The sequence below is a fragment of the Hyperolius riggenbachi genome, chromosome 1 (assembly GCF_040937935.1).
Source record: "Hyperolius riggenbachi isolate aHypRig1 chromosome 1, aHypRig1.pri, whole genome shotgun sequence".
Lineage (NCBI taxonomy): Eukaryota > Metazoa > Chordata > Amphibia > Anura > Hyperoliidae > Hyperolius > Hyperolius riggenbachi.
Genome location: NC_090646.1, coordinates 342978803 through 342999600, shown reverse-complemented (window position 1 = coordinate 342999600; position 20798 = coordinate 342978803). Strand labels below are relative to the sequence as shown.

The 20798-nt window shown below is 47.2% G+C and overlaps 1 long non-coding RNA gene across 2 annotated transcripts in view; it reads left to right on the top strand.

Annotated features, from left to right (window-relative positions):
- The window catches only part of LOC137512120 (uncharacterized), a 28359-nt gene extending 16402 nt beyond the window's left edge, over positions 1 to 11957 (top strand). For both annotated transcript variants that reach the window (XR_011020516.1, XR_011020515.1), the window contains exon 3: positions 11730 to 11957. This is a non-coding gene — a long non-coding RNA (uncharacterized lncRNA). The remainder of the gene's footprint in view (positions 1 to 11729) is intronic.
- The last annotated feature ends 8841 nt before the right edge of the window (positions 11958 to 20798 follow it).

The window sequence follows — 20798 nt, the reverse complement described above, 5'->3', positions numbered from 1 at the left end:
AAAGTTCCGTTTTGGTCTCATCTGACCAGAGCACCTTCTTCCACATATTTGCTGTGTCCCCCACATAGCTTGTGGCAAACTGCAAACGGGACTTCTTATGCTTTTCTGTTAACAATGGCTTTCTTCTTGCCATTCTTCCACAAAGGCCAACTTTGTGCAGTGCACAACTAATACTTGTCCTATAGACAGATTCCCCCACCTGAGCTGTAGATCTCTGCAGCTCGTCCAGAGTCACCATGGGCCTCTTGACTGCATTTCTGATCAGCGCTCTCCTTGTTCGGCCTGTGAGTTTAGGTGGATGGCCTTGTCTTGGTAGGTTTACAGTTGTGCCATACTCCTTCCATTTCTGAATGATCGCTTGAACAGTGCTCCGTGGGATGTTCAAGGCTTTGGAAACCTTTTTGTAGCCTAAGCCTGCTTTAAATTTCTCAATAACTTTATCCCTGACCTGTCTTGTGTGTTCTTTGGAGTTCATGGTGTTGTTGCTCCCAATATTCTCTTAGACAACATCTGAGGCCGTCACAGAGCAGCAGTATTTGTACTGACAATAGATTACACACAGGTGCACACTATTTAGTCATTAGCACTCATCGGGCAATGTCTATGGGCAACTGACTGCACTCAGACCAAAGGGGGCTGAATAATTACGCACGCCCCACTTTGCAGTTATTTATTTGTAAAAAAATGTTTGGAATCATGTATGATTTTAGTCCCACTTCTCACGTGTACACCACTTTGTATTGGTCTTTCAAGTGCAATTTCAATACAATTGATTAATGTTTGTGGCAGTAATATGACAAAATGTGGAAAACTTCAGGGGGACCGAATACTTTTGCAAGCCACTGTAAGTGGACATTCTTTAACTGGCATAGGTGGTAGCAACCTCCTGCCAGGAGTGGTGGCTCTGCTCTCCAGGGTGCCATTAGCTGGGGGAGCTGCAGGAGGTGGAACATTGGAATCCGCTCTTCAAGATACGCTGATCGCTCCAGCTGCTGCGGCTGCCATTCCAGCGAGTTAGCAGGGTGCCTCTTCCCTCACAGGCATGTACGTTCTGGCATGACGTCACATGCCTGCGTGGCACGCCAAGGATCGCGCCACTGCTAGAGGATGAAGAATAACCATGGCAACCATGATTCCAGCGCAGCCCCAGTCAGAATCAAGTAATGTATGTCCCGACTCCTGGCCACCTCACTCCCCTCAGCCAACACCGTCCGCACCCCTGACAGTTCAGGCCACAACATCCGGCGGCCACTACAGACATTTTTAAAGGGGCAATAGATGTGTGGGGGCCCCTATGGATTCTGGGGACAATTGCCCCCCTTGCCTTAATTGAAGCGCCAGCCCTGTTCTGTACCGCAGGTGATGTAGATGCATCACGCTGGTGACGTGGAGCTGTGCAATTAAGCACACTTTGCCGGTGCTGTATATACTATAGTGTAATATATATGTTATATCTATTAATACAAGATTAATTCTAGACACAGCATATTGGCCTCGATTCATAAAGCATTACCTCATGCGGTAATGCTGAAAACAGCAGACTTTACCGACCACTTAGCAAAATGTCAATTCATAAAGGCTGTTACCGCATGAAAAGCTGACATTACCGACCAGGGAGATAAATTCCCGACTTGGCTGCAGTTACCGACAACACATGTCAGTAAATTGTCAGCAAATGCCAATTCATAAAGACTGCAACAAGCGGTAAGCCTGGCGGTAGTTACCGGCACCTCTAGTGAGGCGACAACAAGTTACCGACAGCTCTGATGAATGCAAAAGTGCAGAGAGCCGAAGTCTGTTTGAGTCATCAGTGGAGAGAGCCAGAGAGCCCTCTGTGTGAATCATTTGAGCAGGCAGGGAAAGACTGTGTGACTCATCTGTCTGAGTCATCAGTGGAGAGAGCCGTCTGTGTGATTCATTTCTGCAGGGCAAAGAGAGAATCGAGACACTGCTCTACTCTACCGCTCAATGGGCTGCGGTAATTTACCGACCTCCAAGGGCAGCTGGGGAAATCTTTATGAATTAGCACACAAACCGGGAAAATACCGAGTGCGGTATTTTCCCGACAAGATTTTTTTTATCGCACTGCTGTTTATGAATCGAGGCCATACTGTCAGGCTGTATAATGGTAAGCACAGCTTTAATACAACGTTTTCACACTAGTTTCTTCAACTAGATGTTCAAGCATTACTGTACTTGTATGCTAGCCTTGCAACACATAGCTGTCTCTTGCAGCATTTCATAGCTCCCAACTATGCCTGTTTTGGAGGGACAGTACCTCTTTGGGGACCTTGTCCCTCTTTCTACCTCATTTGTCCCTCTTTCTTCCTCATTTGTCCCTCTTTCATGACTGATGTATAGATCTATGTAATAATATGTATTTTATCCAGGGCTGTGGAGTCGGTACAAAATTCTTCTGACTCCTCAGTTTATGAAATCACAGACTCCGACTCCGGGTACCCAAAATGGCTCAAGCTCCTCGACTCCGACTCCTTAAGGTGGCCACTAATGATCCAATCTTTTTCATCCAATCTTACCAAATTTATGTAGTATAAGGGTAAATTGAATGAACATATTGAATGGATAACTAAAGCTGGCCATACACTGGCCCGATTTGCCGCCGTTTCGACAGCAGATTCGATCACTGGGATCGAATCTGCTGCCAATCGTTCGCGCTGCACGCCGAATTTCGATCCATTCCGTCCGATCCCGTCGATCGCGCCGTGCGGAAAATAACCCGCGGGTAAAGAGCGCATCGCTAGCGGCGTTGCAGTGCCCGACGACCGACGCAATAGAGCTGCAATACATTACCTGCTCCGCTGGCGCGACTCCCGGGTCTCCGCTCTTCTTCTCCGCTCTGGTCTGGTCTCCGGCATGCTTCCCTTCCTCCTGTCCCGGCAGGAAGTTTAAACAGTAGAGGGCGCTTTACTGTTTAAACTTCCCCCAGACAGGAAGAAGGGAAGCATGCTGGAGACCAGACCAGTCCAGAGCGGAGAAGAAGAGCGGAGACCCGGGAGTCGCGCCGGTGGAGCAGGTAATGAATGCAGGATGGGGGGAAGCGGCGGCAGCACCACCACAGATTGTGAACGGTATTAGGCTGAAATCGGTTCACAATCTGTTTGCAGTTAAGGTAGCCATACGATCCCTCTCTGATCAGATTCGATCAGATAGGGATCTGTCTGTTGGTCGAATCTGATGGCAAATCGACCAGTGTATGGCTACCTTTAGGCAGTTCCCTTCTATTAGATAGAAATGGTAAGATTGGATGAAAAAGGTTGGATCATTAATGGGCACCATTAGTGTAATACTTACCAGGGCTGTGGATTTTGTACTCCCGACTCCGACTCCTCAGTTTATGAAATCACAGACTCCGGGTACACTCGTGGCCTGGGACAACTAATTAACTCTTTTGGCTTCCAGTATCACCTCTATGCGGATGACACCCGAATCTGTCTCTCAGCTCCTGATCTGTCATCACTACTATCTAGAGTCCCCGACTGTCTACGTGCTGTTTCTGCATTCATGTCCTCCCGCTTCCTCAAACTCAACATGAGTAAAACGGAAACTGTGATTTTTTTTTTCCACCATCGCTATCTACACCCCCACGAATTGCAACCATAACTGTAGACAACACCCCAATAACCTCAACCACTAAGGCCCGCTGCTTGGGGGTTATACTTGACTCAGAGCTCTCCTTTAAACCTCACATTGCCTCATTAACCACCGCCTACTATTTCCAGCTCAAAAATATATTCCGTATCCGTCCCTTCCTTACACAAGAGGCCACCAAAATGCTTGTTCATGCCTTAATCATCTCCCGCCTAGACTACTGCAACACCCTGCTCTGTGGTCTACCAAAAAACAGGCTAGCACCTCTCCAATCCCTTCTAAATTCAGCGACCCGCCTAATTCACCTTTCCACACACTCTTCCGACGCAGCCCCACTGTGCCGTTCTCTCCACTGGTTACCCATTACCCAGAGGATCCAGTTCAAACTCCTGACTCTAACATACAAAGCCCTCCACGAGTTGTCTCCTCCATACATCTCCTCACTAATCTCAAGATATTGTCCCTCCCGCAACCTTCGCTCCTCCCAAGAAATTCTCCTGGCCTCTAAGCTGATCACCTCCTCTCATGCTCGCATCCAGGACTTTACACAAGCATCATCCCTTATCTGGAACTCTCTTCCACAGCCTGTGGGCCCTTTTCCACCAGCGCGTTTGCGCTGGCTGAATCGCAAAAACGCAAACCGCTAGCGATTTTACAATCGCTACGGTTTGCTTTTTAACATGGGAATCGCGGTAGGTCATTTCCACTACCGTGATTCGTTTTTGCCGGGAACGCGAACGCGCAGCGGAGCGATAATTGCCGCGATTTTGCTATGCAGTGCATAGCAAAGCAAAATCGCGGCCGCGAACGTCGGGGAATCGCCGGTAATTGCGATTCAGCAATCGCTAGCGTTCAGCGGAAACGCTAGCGATTGCTAGTGGAAAAGGGCCCTGTACGTCACGTCATGCTCCAAACCTGGACATCTTCAAACGCACTCTTAAAACACACCTTTTCAGACAAGCTTATAACATTCTATAGCCCTTATTTACTTATCTGACACAATGTAATCAGAGGCAAAGGGTCACTGCTTCATCCATTTTTCACCCCCTTACCTACTGTGTCCCCCACTACCCATTAGATTGTAAGCTCGCAAGGGCAGGGTCATCCTCCTAATGTTTACTGTTTTTGTAACAATATATGTGCTGCTTGGAACTCTTCTGTACATTTGTTAGTTGTATCTATGTTCCCCTTGTCTTATTGTGCTTTGTAAAGCGCTGCGGAATATGTTGGCGCTATATACCAGTAAATAAAAAAAAATAATAATAATAATAAAATAATACTATTTTTTTTGCTCCAACTCCGACTCCACAGCCCTGATTTTATCTACTGACAAATGTGTACAATTGACTCTAAACTTTATTACCACTCTTTAAATTGATATATTTCTTATTTTCAAATGTTAATATGAAGGAAAATAAATCGGGATAGAAAGGACCAGTGTGGTTTAAATTATAAAATAACGTATTTTTCTTTTTAAAACTTTATGGTATGCGTGACTCGGGGTGTGCCGGGGGCGTAATTAAGGGTGTGGATTAAAGGGATACTGTAGGGGGGTCAGGGGAAAATGAGTTGAACTTACCCGGGGCTTCTAACGGTCCCCCGCAGACATCCTGTGTTGGCGCAGCCACTCACCGATGCTCTGGCCCCGCCTCCGGTTCACTTCTGAAATTTCAGACTTTAAAGTCTGAAAACCACTTCGCCTGCGTTGCCGTGTCCTCGATCCCGCTGATGTCATCAAGAGCGCACAGCGCAGGCCCAGTATGGTCTGTGTCTGCGCAGTACACTCCTGGTGACATCAGCGGGAGCGAGGACACGGGCGTACAGGCGCAGTGGTTTTCTGACTTTAAAGTCAGAAATTCCAGAAGTGAACCAGAGGCGGGGCCGGAGCATCGGTGAGTGGCTGCGTGGACACAGGATGTCTGCGGGGGACCATTAGAAGCCCCGGGTAAGTTCAGCTCATTTTCCCCCGACCCCCTACAGTATCCCTTTAAGTGTCCCTATTTCTTATCACAAAAAGTTGGGAGGTATAGCCAGGTCCGGTTCTAGACTTTTTGCTGCCTTTGCTGACTTTCTGCTGCCTGTGTGAGGATGCACCCCCCACCCCGACATGGAATGATCGCACAGCACCCGACAATTTACTCTGCTTCATTTAATGTTCTCAAATTACATGCTGCAGCTCGACACAATAGCACACTGGCTGGCTGTGAGTCTGTGCCAAACAGACTGCTAACCCTCAGCCACTCCATTCCTCCTCAGGAAGGTACACACAGTACAAAAATGCTGCCCTTGAAATCTCTGCGCCTGATGCAAATGTTTCACCTTGCTTCAAGAGAGAACCGGCCCTGGATATGGCATTTAATGTGTAAAACCTCAGTCCTTTGCAGACTGCGATTGAGCAGATAGGATAACTGTAACTGTAAGTTTTCCCAGCAAGAGTTGTAATGAAGCAAGAGACACGAATGTGGACTTTGAACTGGTGTTCTGTGTGCTAAACTGCGAACAATCAGCATGTGTCCTGCTACAGCGAAGTGGGTAAAAAGGGCGCCTGCTGTGCCGTGACAAAGGGCACTGTTATACGATAAAATAGCAATGATAAAATAGTAGCTAGCCCCAAATTTCCAGCTTTATTGCTGCTAATTACAGCTTGGTGGCAGGGGAGAGAGGGTGTTAAGGGTTAGGCTCCGCTAGGGGAGGTGGTTAATGGTTAGGCACCACGGGGGGGGAGGGGGGGTTAAAGGGTTAGGCACCCCTACGGGTCGGGATGGGTACACAAGCTAGGCTGCTGTCATCACAAACTAACGATAAATGACGGGTCAGACGAGAGTTGTGTATAAAAAGTGTCCCAATCATGGTAAAAGAGCGATTATTGTCCATGTACACCGAGCTGTCCTGGAGGATTGGTTTAGACGAGTGTGACAAATGTCACACTTCTGGGTCCTCATCTTCGCGCTTCTGGTTATGATCCGATTGGCAGGCCATCGTCATGCCGTTACTTAATTAAAATTGTGCGTCAACAACGTTTACTCATCACTAACCTTCGGGGGTTGCTCGATTTCAAACAATCACGATCTAGCGTGTACCTCCACACACATGCTAGACTGTGTCCTTTGGGAAACTAGCTTTAGAGTACATCAACATTAAAAGGAACTGTACTGAAAATATGGTATTTAATGTGCCCATTAATGGTACATTTTTTTTCACCAAATGCGATCTTTCGATGTGATTTTAGTGATCGAATTGTATAGAAAATTCGCAATTTATGAAGACAATCGATAAAGAACGATTCTTTGGTTGATTGCTGAATAGAATAAAATTGTTCCAAAAGTTGGATTTTATGATGGAATTTGAAGAATCGTTCAGTAAATGTGAACAATCGATAATTATCTTCCGATTATTTTCAATCGTGAAAATCGCATTGAAATATGGCATTTAGTGTAAAAATGGTACTGTTAATGGGCACCTTTAGTAAAATAGCTTATTACGTACAATATAACTATAAATTATCTGGTCAGTGTTTGCCCATTTTAAAATCTTTTCTCACCGCGATTTGCATTCTGAAATTTATCACAGGTAGCGACATCTTTACTGCTGACAGGTGCTTCTCTGCGTAATGCTTGTTTACCGACCGTCCCGTCAGTGAAAATGATACCTCCCTGGGAAGAGAATTCTGCATATGCCTCCCTGTGAGGAGAATTCTGCATATTTAAATAGCCTAGGCTATGACATCATTGGGAGGGCAGGGCTACATACCAATATACTGCAAAATATACAGATATAGGAAGTGAGTCTGATGCTGAAATCAAGATAATTAACGTAAATGTGAGTATCCTGAATAATTTACGTGTCACACTGCTGTCCATGCACCTGACCCTGCCATAGGAATGAATCAGCCCTGTGCTGCTGGAGCCATAGAGTCCTATCCCCCCACCCTACACACTTTCCTTGCACATGGGGGATAGAATTCTCTTCCCTTTGATGCTGGAGAAGTGTGAAGGATACATCAGTTTTCATGCTTTGTCATGTGATGTGCAGCTCCATGACCTCTTAAAGGACCACTATCGCGAAAATCATAATATTTAAAATACATGTCATACAATGTATCAACACATACAAATAAGAAGTACGTTTCTCTGAAATTAAAATGAGCTATAAAAAAAAATCCTTTTCAGGGAGTGTCTTTATAAATGCCATGCTGAGAATCCCCCATGAGGATATGGACTAGTCCAAATCCTGTCAGTTCTGTCATTTCTGCTACTAACTGTAAGTGACAGCAACATAGTAGAAAAGTAATTTATAGTTCATTTTACTCTGGGGGAAACCTGCTTTTTATTTATATGTGTTTACATGTATTTTAGATTTTACAATTTTTTGTGGTCCTTGAAGAAGAATCAGAGGATAGCTGTCATGTTCCATCTCCCTGTTGGGCTTGTGTGTGAAGAGGAATGTGCAGTGTGTGTGGATCCACAGACCAAAGATAAATGACATTTATATTGTTCTGAGCTATATTATAATTGTGGGACTGGCAGTGGAAGGTAACTGCAAGGTGTAATGAGCAGCAGCTGCTGACAACTTGTGGCCATATTGTGTGTGCCAGGGTGAGCCTTACTGTCGAATAAATCGCCTCACCCTCAAGGGATTATGGGACTTGTGTGTGGAAAGCATAGGAACAGTGGCTAGAAGGTTTATTTACAGAGGGGATGTTTCTGATATTGTATTGTGGAGGGCCAACCAAAAAGGACAGCTGTGACCTGCTAAAACAAAAAGTTAGATACTCACCTCAGAAGAGAGAAGGCTCTGGATCCCTAATGCTGGGCATACATGGTTAGATTATTCCTTATCAATCAAGCCGCTGCTTAATTGATAATTTCCGACAGGTCCAATGATCCCGCTCGATCCCCGCCCACTGGATCCCTGCGGGTGGACAATAGCGGGAATCGAGAGGAAGATAAGGAGCGCCCGCGGGGATGAGCGGGAATCGATCCGGACGGCGGCGGGGACGCAGCAGGAGTCGATCTGGCGGCTAATCAAGCTGCTGGATCGCTCCATGTATGCCCAGCATAAGAGCCGTCCTGTTCCTCTCTGTGTCCCCTCGTTCCACTGCCGGGCCCGTGTTCAAATCTCCGGCTGGAAGTACTTGGAGGGGCAGCACAGTGGCATAGTGGTTAGTGCTCTTGCCTTGCATTGCTGGGTCCCCAGTTTGAATCCCAGCCAGGTCAACATCTGCAAGGAGTTTGTATGTTCTCCCCATGTCTGCGTGGGTTAACAATAATAACTGAACACTTCAGTGGCCCCTAGAGGCTGCCCAAAAGCCTCTTCGACATTAACTACTTGCCGACTGCTCCACGCCAATTGGTGTGAGCAGTGTGGCAGCCCCAGGACCGCTCCACGCCGATTGGCGTGAACGGCCGTCTATGGGGCAAGCAGGAGAGCGCATGCATCTCCTGCTTGGGGAGTAGAGCTGAAGAGCTCCGCCCCGCCTTCAGTCTCTGAGCGGCAATCGGCGAAACCGCCATCTAATTACTTAGTACAGTGCTGCGATCTGCAGCAGCACTGTACTGGGGACAGCCGTGTGACACGGCCATCCCCCTGGCAGGCAAAATAGTGAAGCCTATGACAGCTGATCACGTTGATTGGTCACTAATGGGGAGTTAACACCGCGGTCCTCAAGTGGTTAAAGTTGAAGACTGGAATTGGGGCCGGCGGCAGTGGAAGGAGGGGAAGCATAGAGGAACAGGAAGACTCTAAGGCAGCGGTGGCAAACTCAAATACAAAGTGGGACGAAAATTAAACACTGGGACCAAGTTGTGGGCCAACCTCAATGTCTAGTGGCCACCTTCCTGCCTTATAAAGTTACTAGGTGTCTAGTGGTCCCCCTCCCTCTTATACAGTTTTCTGGTGTGTAGTAGTCATAACTGTCTCCCCCATAAAATTCCCTGGCGTTTAGTGGTCCTCCCTCCCCAATACAGTTCCCTTATATCTCGTAGCTCCTCTCCCCCATACAGTTCCCTACTGTCTGGTGGCCTCCATCCCCTGTGCAGTTCCCTGCTGTCTAGTGCTCCTCCTGCCTCCCCTATATGGCTTCACTGGTACGTCTAGAGCAGGGGTGCCCACACTTTTTCGGCTCGTGAGCTACTTTAAAATTTGCCGAGTCCAGGAGATCTACCAACATTTAGGTAGCAGGTATACGTGTCTTCAGTATAGGTAGATAGGTATAGGGGCCTTCAGTATAGGTAGCCAGGTATAGTATAGTTAGGTATAGGTGCTTTCAGTACAGATAGCTAGGGGTAGGGGCCTTCAGTATAGTTAGCCAAATATAGTGTAGTTAGGTGTAGGTGGCTTCAGTATAGTTAGCCAGGTATAGTGTAGTTAGGTGTGGTGCCTTCAGGATAGTTAGCCAGGTATAGTTTAGTTTGGTGTGGGTGGCTTCAGTTTAGTTAGCCAGGTATAGTGTAGTTAGGTGTGGATGGCTTCAGGATAGTTAGCCAGGTATAGTGTAGTTAGGTGTGGTGCCTTAAGGATAGTTAGCCAGGTATAGTGTAGTTAGGTGTGGGTGGCTTCAGTATAGTTAGCCAGGTATAGTGTAGTTAGGTGTAGGTGGCTTCAGGATAGTTAGCCAGGTATAGAGTAGTTAGGTGTAGGTGGCTTCAGGATAGTTAGCCAGGTATAGTGTAGTTAGGTGTGGTGCCTTCAGGATAGTTAGCCAGGTATAGTGCAGGTAGGCGTAGGTGCCACTCACCTCCCTCCAGTTCCAGTTCGGTGTCTGGGGCTCTTCCTGGTCTCCCCTCCTTCAGCCGCGCTGCGAGTGCAGATGGGCACTCTAATGAAGACTCCGGAGTCCGGCGAGTGAAGGGGCCCCAGCCCAGCGCTGCCCCCAGCTATGACGTCGCGGCGGCGTCCTCCTCTCCCGCTGTAGTACCGCTCCTCTACGATTGGCCAGCGGCTGGCAGCAGTTTCTGACAGCTGCCGGTCGCAAAATCTTACCGGTAGATCGCGATCGACCTATTGGGTACCCCTGGTCTACAGTGAGCCAAACATAATGTTGAGATAGGAAACCACTTGCGGGCCAAATTTGATAGCTCCGCAAGCCAGACTTAAAACCTTCCCTCCACATACCATATACCTGGGTCTTCCTCCACCCCCCTCCAGTCTGTTTGTTTCCGCGCTGTCCTCTTCTGACTTCCCATTCGCCTGCAATTGGTCCCGGAAAGTCCGAGGCCAACTGCGCATGTGCGGCCCGGCCGCGCGCCTTCTCCCGCCGTGTTCACGTCGCCGGGAGCGCTCTGTGTCTGCACGGCATTACTGCGCAGAACACTACTGGCGACGGCAGTGAGACAGGAGTGCACCTGGCCGAACTGTGTCTGCGTCAACTAGCCCCGACTGATGGATTTTCCTGGGGGCCAATTGCGGGCGAACGGACAGTCAGAAGAGGATGGCGTGGGAGCGATCAGGCCGGAGGGGTCTGGAGGAATATTTTATTCCTATGGCACGTGGCACCATCTCAGGTACACTTTAAGGTTGTCTTTTAAGCTTTGGATAGGTTGGGAAATGAGTAGCACCTTATGCCTGGTGCACACTATGAGATTTTCTGGCAGATTTACTGTTAGTTCGATTATTTCAAACATGTCCGATCTGATTTCCGTTCGTTTTCCGATGGAGATGATCAGAAAACAGGAAACAATCGGAAATCAGATCAGACTTGTTGAAAATGATCAATCTGACAGTAAATCTGCCTGAAAATCTCATAGTTTATACCAGGCATTAAAGACTCTTGATGTGACAGAAAATGAGAGAATGTGGCCAGGATCCAGGATTTCAAATGCAAATAAACTTTTTGTTGTTGTGTCCTCACTTCTTGCGGATTTTAGAACAGTCCGGCATAATAAGGAGGTAAAGCGTGCGTAATAAGTAGCCGCTGCCTGTTGCCCTCTTCTGGTTGTGGAGCCTTATTTTGTATTAAGTGCCAGTAGAGAGGGTTAGCATACAGCTGACTTCCATGCATCCAGGTTTGCTTGCCAGTGCAGTCACCTTTCTTATGCATCAATGCAAATGTCTCTAAATATCTTTTTGCTTAGAAAAAGTGTGATCACCTGACCAGTCTCCCCTTCTTCCCCCTACCCTAGACCGCTCTGCAAAGTTCAACCCACTGGCATTCTGGGACATACAAATCTGCCATGGAAATCTATGGTCCACTACCTTTGGATGCAGCACCTGGCTCACCAGAAACAAGATACAGAGGACCATTTTGCCCCTGCAGAAAAAAAAAAAAAAACAAGAAAAAAAAGGTATAGAAGACCATCTCTGAATAAAACAAAGCTGAAAATATGAATACCTTAAAGGAAACCTGAATTGAGTTTAAAAAAGAGTTTCACCTACCTGGGGGCTTCTGCCAGCCCCCAGCAGCCGCCCTGCACCTGCGCTGTCACAGACAGATCCTCCGGTCCCTCGCCATGGCTAATTTTCGTTATCACCGACTTGCAAGTCAATGGGCACTGTGCCTTTGCAATCCTGGCCGCATACGTCCTTGTTTGCGCTTGCATTGCCGGGAGCGTCCTGCACCGTATGAGAAAACTTCATATTGCGTCTGTGCAGAATGCTCCGGGCGATGGGAGCCCGAACGAGGACGCATGCGGCCAGGATCATGCAGGCGCAGTGGCCATTGACTTGGAAGTCGGCGATAAAGAAACTTACCCGAGGTGAGGGATTGTTCAGAGACTGCATGGGCACAGGGCGGTTGCAGGGGGCTGGCAGAAGCCCCAGGTAAGTGAAACTCTTTTCTTAAAGTGAATTCAGATTTCCTTTAAAGCGGTATCGTCACCATAAAAATCTAATTTCAACAGCAACTGGTCTGAGTGTATTAAGTGTTAAAGATGCTAATTCTGCACTCAAAACTTTCAAAACTTTTTCTGCTGTTATGATTTGGAGTTATCACATACTTAAAGGACTTACGAGCCCAAATAGTAAAAAAAAGTTAAGTACCTTAATCATTTTTAAATGCACGGAGGACGCCGTCCGCGCCCTCCGTGCTGTTCCGCCGGGTCCCCGCAGTCTGATCGCCCCCCGTGCCGCTCCCGACCCCACGGACGGGGTCGGGCTCCCCTTCCTCTCCCAAGATGGCCGCCGGAGCCGGCCGCGGCTGCGCAGTCCGCATACGCGTTAGTGCGGCTGCGCAGCTCTAGGGCCTCCCCCCTCAATCCACGCTACTGTGCGTGGATCGGGGGGGAGGCCCTAGAGCTGCGCAGCCACACTAACGCGTATGCGGACTGCGCAGCCGCGGCCGGCTCCGGCGGCCATCTTGGGAGAGGAAGGGGAGCCCGACCCCGTCCGTGGGGTCGGGAGCGGCACGGGGGGCGATCAGACTGCGGGGACCCGGCGGAACAGCACGGAGGGCGCGGACGGCGTCCTCCGTGCATTTAAAAATGATTAAGGTACTTAACTTTTTTTTACTATTTGGGCTCGTAAGTCCTTTAAGGAGCACTGGCCCTTTAGTAGTCGGTGCCAAAGAATTGCATGCTGGGGGTTCTTTTTATCTATAATGTATTCCTCCTCTTCCCTTTATTTCCCTGCCAGCTGCTTATCTGAAACCTGATCCCCTGCTCACTTGCGTTTACAAGCAAGGCTGAGGTGACTCAGCTATTGGAGGTGACAAGAAAAAAAGTAAAGGGCAGAAATGACATCACGAGCTAGCCTTAACTGTGGGCAAAAGACATGGCCCCAACCACTAACAGAATTCTCGTCATTTACTATATAACATTCACTGAAATCAAAACGTGGAGAGTATAATACATGTGTTATGTAAGTAGATCAAGTATTTATCTACTTATATATGTGTTTTTTTTCCCTGGCACAATCAGAATCAGAATCCGTTTATTCGCCGAGTACGCTGTAGGCATACCCGGAATTGGTTGTGGTACACATGGCAAGGCAGGAAAACATTTAAGGCATTCAAGACATTTAAGACATATGGAACATTCAATAGTTGCAAGGGACACAGCATTTCAGTAATTCAAGAGAGACATACATGCAATTAAGTGAGAACATATACATGTTGCAGCCTACGTGCCGGGCACTGAGAGAGAGTACATTGGACCTGGTTTATGGTGACTCGGGAGCTGGGTAGTCTGTGGACAAAAAAACTATTGGGGCCCAGATGGACAAGTGTTCAGCAGGAGAACAGCTTGGGGAAAGAAGGTGTTCCTGCGCCTTGTGGTTCTGGTGTGGATTGTTCTGAGACGGCGGCCTAGTGGGAGTCGCTCGAAGAAGCGACTACCTGGGTGGGAGGGATCTTGTGCAATCTTGCAGGCTCTTTTTATCAATCTGGCGGTGTGGATGAGATCGAGGGGGGGCAGGGGCGTGCCGATGATCTTTTCTGCGGCGCTTATTACTCTCTGTAGTTTATACTTGTCACTGGCTGTAGCCCCTGCGTACCAGACAATAATGGAGGAGCACAGGATGGACTCAATTGTGGCAGAGTAAAAACTGGTGAGCAGCTCCTGAGGGATGCCAAATTTCTTCAGCTGGCGCAGGAAAAATAGTCTTTGCTGGGCACTCTTCTGAGTTCTGGAGGTATTTTGCCCCCATCTGAGGTCCCTGGTTATGGTGGTGCCTAGAAACCGGACGCACGGTACCCTGGCGACTTCGGTCTCCCCAATGCAGACTGGAGGGAGGGCATGAGGGAGTTTCCTGTAATCCACAATCAGTTCGACAGTCTTGGCCGCATTGAGGACGAGGTTGTTGTCTTTGCACCGGTTGCAGATCCTCTCTATCTCGCTGCGGTAGGCCTGCTCCTCCTTCTTGCTAATGAGGCCAATGATGGTTGTATCGTCCGCAAATTTAATGACCTTAACGGAGTCAGCGTTTGAGATGCAGTTGTTGGTGTAGAGGGAGAACAAGAGTGGGGACAGGACACACCCCTGTGGTGCCCCTGTGTTGGTGGTTCTCACGCTGGAGGAGCAGTCCCCGAGCTTGACCCGTTGTGTCCTGTTTGAGAGGAAGTCCCCCACCCACCTGCAAAGGGATGGGGCGATCCCGAGTTGCATGAGGTTGCCGAGCAGAATGTCTGGCCGAATTGTGTTGAAGGCCGAGCTAAAGTCCAAGAACAAGAGCCTGGCGTAGGAGTCAGGGTTGTCGAGATGCTCCGTGATGTATGCCAGATCCTACTGCTTTAAGGCCCAGCACTGTAAAAACAGCACAGGAGATTTGGGTGCAGCCAGCGCCACTATAGGCCGTAATAGGAATTACGGCTATAGCGGCGCTCAGTGAGTAATATGAGGGCCATCAGAGGACAGAGCACAGAATACTAAAAACACTGTAAATCGACCACCAGAAATAGCTGAAGACAAATTGCGTCTTTCCCTTACTATCCATGGCGGCCTGGAGGGGGAATAGTAATTAACATCGGAGGTGCAGAGTGAGCTGTTTATCGGCTTTACCCTGTGCCCAAATCTCCCGAAGGCTGCTAGCGTTCCCAGTAACTGGCTGAGTCGCACCAGTCGGGCTCTTCTGCACATGCGCAGAGGAGCCGCGCATGTGCAGAAAAGACCAACTGGCGCCACTGAGCCAGATTACCAGGACTGATAGCCAAAGAACGGAGGCACTCAGGAGGACTGTGAGGGACTTACAGTGCTTATGGACCTGGAGGAAGCCCCAGGTAATTATCAAATCTTTTCCTTTTACAGTCTCAGGTACACTTTAAGACCCCCCTTTCCATTAGGGTTTTTTGTGCCTGATTTCACATGCACAAATCTAGATCCAGAATCACAGCCTGTTGAAATAATCGGCTGTTTTCCAAATTGCGTATAGGAAAAAAAAAACAGAAGCACTACATCAGAATTCTGGACAACGCATCCAAATCCCCATAGCTGTGCATGGCATGGCTACAGTGATTCGGATGCTTAATCCCGCAGCACAAGACAGACGCCTGCCACTAGTGGGAACTCGGCCTTGGGTCGGAAAGGTGCTGTCTCCAGGAATACCACCCCCCCCCCCCCATTTCCTGCATGCACAGGAGACTACAACCAGTGGCATGGCTACAAACCTCAGGGCCCCGATGCGGACTTTGGACCCGACCACCCCCCCCCTCCCCTACATTAAATAGCAAGGAGCAGGACCGGAATTACAGTTTAGGAGCCTGTAGGTGCAGAATTTCTGGTGCCCTAAACCCCGCCCTTCAGCATAGGCCACACCCCCAGGGCAACCACTACCCCCCCATGAAGTGTACCTCTTATGGCCTACCACCTTTCCCCTTAAGGGCGCTTCTCCCAAGGAGCCCCTGGCCTTGGTAATAACCTCTCCCCCAACCACTTTCCCTTCCTTCCCCTGAAAGTATGTCTTTAAAACACACACACTGTGACACAGAAACAAGCTTAAAAGGAAATAAACATGGCAGCCTCCATATACCTCTCTCTTCAGTTGTCCTTTAAAAGGACCACTATCACGAAAGTCGTAAAATGTAAAATACATGTCAACGCATACAAATAAGAAGTACGTCTCTCTCAAATTAAAATGAGCTATAAAAAAAATCCTTTTCAGGGAGTGTCTTTATAAAGGCCATGCTGAGAATCCCCATGAGGATATGGATTAGTCCAAATCCTGTCAGTTCTGTCAGATTTCTGCTACTAACTGTAAGTGACAGCAACATAGTAGAAAAGTAATTTATAACTCATTTTACTCTGGGATAAGCGTGCTTATTTATGTGTTTACATGTATTTTACATTTTCATTTTTTTTTCTGCGATAATGGTCCTTTAAGAAGAATCAGAGGATGCAGTGGGTTGCAAAAGTATTTGGCCCCCTTGAAGTTTTCCACATTTTGTCACATTACTGCCACAAACATGCATCAATTTTATTGGAATTCTACATGAAAGACCAATACAAAGTGGTGTGCACGTGAGAAGTGGAACGAAAATCATACATCATTCCAAACATTTTTTACAAATAAATAACAGCAAAGTGGGGTGTGCGAAGGGGGGCATTATTGCGCCTGCAGCACTTTAGTCGAGATCCCATTTGAACTCCAGTGCCACACATTGGCACAAAAGAGGGACTCAAATGTGAATTCTGATCAGCATGAGCGCCACATCGAACTTTATTTGGAAACTAAGGGAGGGAGACGTATGCCGCCATTGTTTATTCGGGAAAGGAAAATTACGGTAAGTATTCAATTTTCCAGCTTTCCCAAATAAACATGGCAGCATACTAATGGGATGTAACAGATCACAACTAAGGGAGGGTATATTTGCAGAAAACACCACATGAACGATTTTAGGAAAAGATTGAAAACACCACACAATTTATTAACAATTTAGCAGATATTACCACTTTACCAAAACTTAGAGTTGACAATGAAGCAGGATCAACATGATAGGGAGACATAAGTGTGTACAAAAGACCAAGATGCTGCCTTGCATACTGTTTCAAGAAACACCTTTGAAAAACAAGCCCACGATGCAGCTATGGTCCTGGTAGAGCAGCCTTTCTCAACCTTTCTACCTTGGAGGAACCCTGCAAATAACTTTGGGATATCAGGGAACCCCTGCAAACAATTTTTTGATCTCGAGGAACCCCTACATTTATTTTGGAGGAGGCATGATCTTTAAAAGTATGTGTGGCTGTTTATTTCACTACCCCTATTACACTGCCACTCATACTGCCTAAGCCCCTAATTTAGTGCTTTTTGTTGAAGTATTACCTATTATAATGTGCTCTATTATACTACTCCCACGATGGGGGAAAATGCCAAGGAACCCTTGCAGAGTACTCGAGGAATCCTGGTTGAGAAAGCCTGTGGTAGTGTGTGCCTTCACTTCCTCTGGTATTGGCAAACCTTTTATCTGATAGCTTCTTTGAATAATTTTAACAAGCCGAGCTGATAAAGTTCTGGATGAGACTTTCTTCCCTTTATTGCAACCTTGAGAATTCATGAACAAGTGATCAGACTGTCTAAATGAGGCTGTTTTGCTGAAGTATGCTTTTATGCTCCTTCCTACATCCAAAGGATGTATGTCGTCATGCAATGGAAAGTTAGGTAGAGTTAAGTGATGATTAATATGAAAACTGGAAGCTACCTTTGGAACGTAGGACAAAACTGGTCTGATGACCACTGTCTGGAAAGAACTCAAGTAAGTTGTCAGAGCAACCTAATGACTGTAAATCAGAAACTCTCCTGATGATATTGCCACAAAGAAGACAGTTTTATGGGTAATATCCTGTAAAGAAGCTGACTCATTGTGAAAGGGAGGTGAGGAAAGGACATCTAGCACCAAACATAAGTCCTAATTAGGAAAAAATGGTTTCCTTGGTGGACGCATCTTCAACACTGCTTTCATAAACTGCATAACCAAAGGATTTTGAGCAGTGCTGCTCATCAGGAACTTCTTTCAGCTATCCGACCGGATTCGGATTCCGGATACCTGGGCCCAAATCCGGATAGCTATCTGCGGATAGTTGGCTGGGCAATGCGGATATCCGCGGATACCACGGATATCCAGCAGATATCCGACCATTGAGATACTGTAAGAGGTCCAGGACATCATTGAGTCAATCAGAGGGCTCCCAGCAGAAGCCCTAGCAACCAATCACAGAGGGGCCAACCCTGGTCAACCCCACCTGACCTTATTTAGCCAATCAGAGGGCTCCCGGCCTAAGCCTTGAGACCCAATCACAGAAAGGAACACTGACCAGCCCCCCTGTATAATGAGGGCTGCCATGAGGAGATATATCGGCCCTTGCTTGTGAATGCTCACTGAGACATGCTCCAGTGCTGCTGGCCTAGCAAGTGTTTACACAGTAATAACCACCTAAAGCTGTTCCGTGATTAACCCCTTCACTATCACTACACTATTGTTAAATCGTTAATTAGCTTGATTTCATTGTGTGATAGTCTGAGTGTGTGCTCAGGGCTGCTGCAGCTGCTATGTGTCTATGTGTGTGCTGTGCACAGACCAGGCCAGCTGCTGCCTGCTGGCCAGCTATTAGCCTTAGCTAGCTACAGGTTAGGTTAGGGATTATGGAATAGGAGGATTACTGTGTTATTGTGTAGTTAGTACTGTAGTAGAGCAGTCAGTGCTAGTAGTTGTTAAAGTACTAGTACTACTGTTAGCCTTCTCCAGAACTGCTGTGCTGTGAGCAGTGCCAGTGTGACAGTTAGTGTGCACTAGTGTCTTATCCTCTGCAGTCTGACTGGCACTTGGCACGTGCCACATCTCACTTGGCACGTGGCAAGTCATGTGGCACATGTCACGTGACATGTGCCACTTGATGTGCCACGTCCGGCATGCTCCTGGCACGTTACACCTGCTGCTGCTGTATTGCCCTACGACTGCTGCCTTTTGCTGCTTCCACAGGCCACTGCTGTTGTGCTGATACCACCTATATTTAACCCAAAACACAATTTGCTGCGTAATTTTTTTTTGAAGGTGTCTGGGCTGAAAACTGCCATGTCCCAGTTGTGCGGTTGGACTTTCGACACAATGTGGCCTGCAGGACCGCTGTCTGGAACCTAGGCCTGATGTTAATTGACAGCCATTTTTTTGGGGGGGAGGGGGAGATTTTAAGTCCCCACATCATCAATTAGCGTTTCCCATTAAAAAATAATGGATACGTGCCTCATTTACCCTAAAAACCCTTCTTAAAGTAATTTAAAGGCCACTTCCAGTTTTTCTACCCAGATATCCGAATCCGGCCGGATACTGAGGTCGGATATCGGATTGAAAAATTTTGAAATCGGATATCCGACCCGGATCGGATATCTGGATCCGGATTTTGAAGAGGGGTATCTGAGCAGCACTGATTTTGAGCCCACCTTACACTGGTCAATGCTGATATTTGAACTTTTATTGCAGATAAACTTAGGTTTTTTCTTTACCCCTGATTGAAAAAGTCCAAAACATTTGTTAGAGAAGGGGTTAAACGGTCAAAATTATGAATTTTTGCAAAGGAAGTAAACTTTTCCCATATGTTTCGGTAAGTTATATTAGTTGAAGGCTTTCTGGCTTTGAGTAGTGATTCAGGCACATTTACTGAATTTAAATAAACTTTGCCTCTCAATTTCCAGGCCGTTAAATGTAGTGCTTTCACGTTTGGATATAGACGGTTCCCATGAGACAGTAAGTTGTGGCAGTGGGATAACCTTATTGGTTCCTTGATGCTTAGTTCCATTGCCAGAGCAAACCAGGGCCTTCGTGGCCAATAGGGTAGAATAGTTATGATCAAGCAGGATTCTTTTGCTAATCTCTGTAGAAACCTGGGAAACGGTGGGAAAGCGTAACCGAGATTGAAATCCCAATTCTGTGTCAAACAGTCTGCTGATAAACGATGAAGAAAGCGTGAAAAAGCTCTGTACTGGCATTCTGAGGGGATGCCCATAGGTCCATTTGTGGGATCCATCGCTCTAAATTATACTGTTGTATATCTTGTCGTTCAGTTGCCATTCGTTTGGGTCCACAAATGACCTGCTCAGATCCGCTAAAACATTTTTGTTCCATGGACGGTAAGTTGCGGTTACTATGACTATGATTAAGGACTTGGAGTCCGAAACATTTCAGTCAAAGTGTTTTACCTGTAATTGGATATGTCCTGAATAAAGTACATTGGATGTGGAGACATCAGTGCGGACCTTCCTTTCCTATTGCTGTTCATTGGGCTTGGCCGCGGCCGCTTGTGTTCCTGCACTGTCCCACCCAGTACGGTGTAGCGGTACCTCTGTCTATTCTCTCAAGTTGCGGTTACATTGTTCAGGTTCCTCTGAGCCCACTTCATTATTCGACGTGTCTCTGGGAGAAGGGTGAAACTCCTCGTTCCCCGTTTTCTGATATATGTCACGGCTGTGATATTGTCGATTTTCAAAAGTACTGACTTGTTTACTATCAGAAAATGAAAGGCCTTCAATGCCATAGATGCTGGTTTCAGCTCCAATATGTTCAATGGAAAATAACTGACGAGTATCCCACTTCCCCTGCATGCACATGTTGTTGCAGTGGGCTCCCCAACCGGTTATGCTTGCATCTGAAGATATTATGATTGGAATTGATGGCTGTATTTGATGGCAATCAGAAGATTTTTCCTACACAACCACCACGTCAAGGAGATTTTCACGTTTTGTGGTAAACGTATTAACTGATTCAAATTCCATTTGTTCCAATTTTTCAGAAAAACAAACTGTAGGGGCCAAAGATGCCAATGGGCCCATTTTAC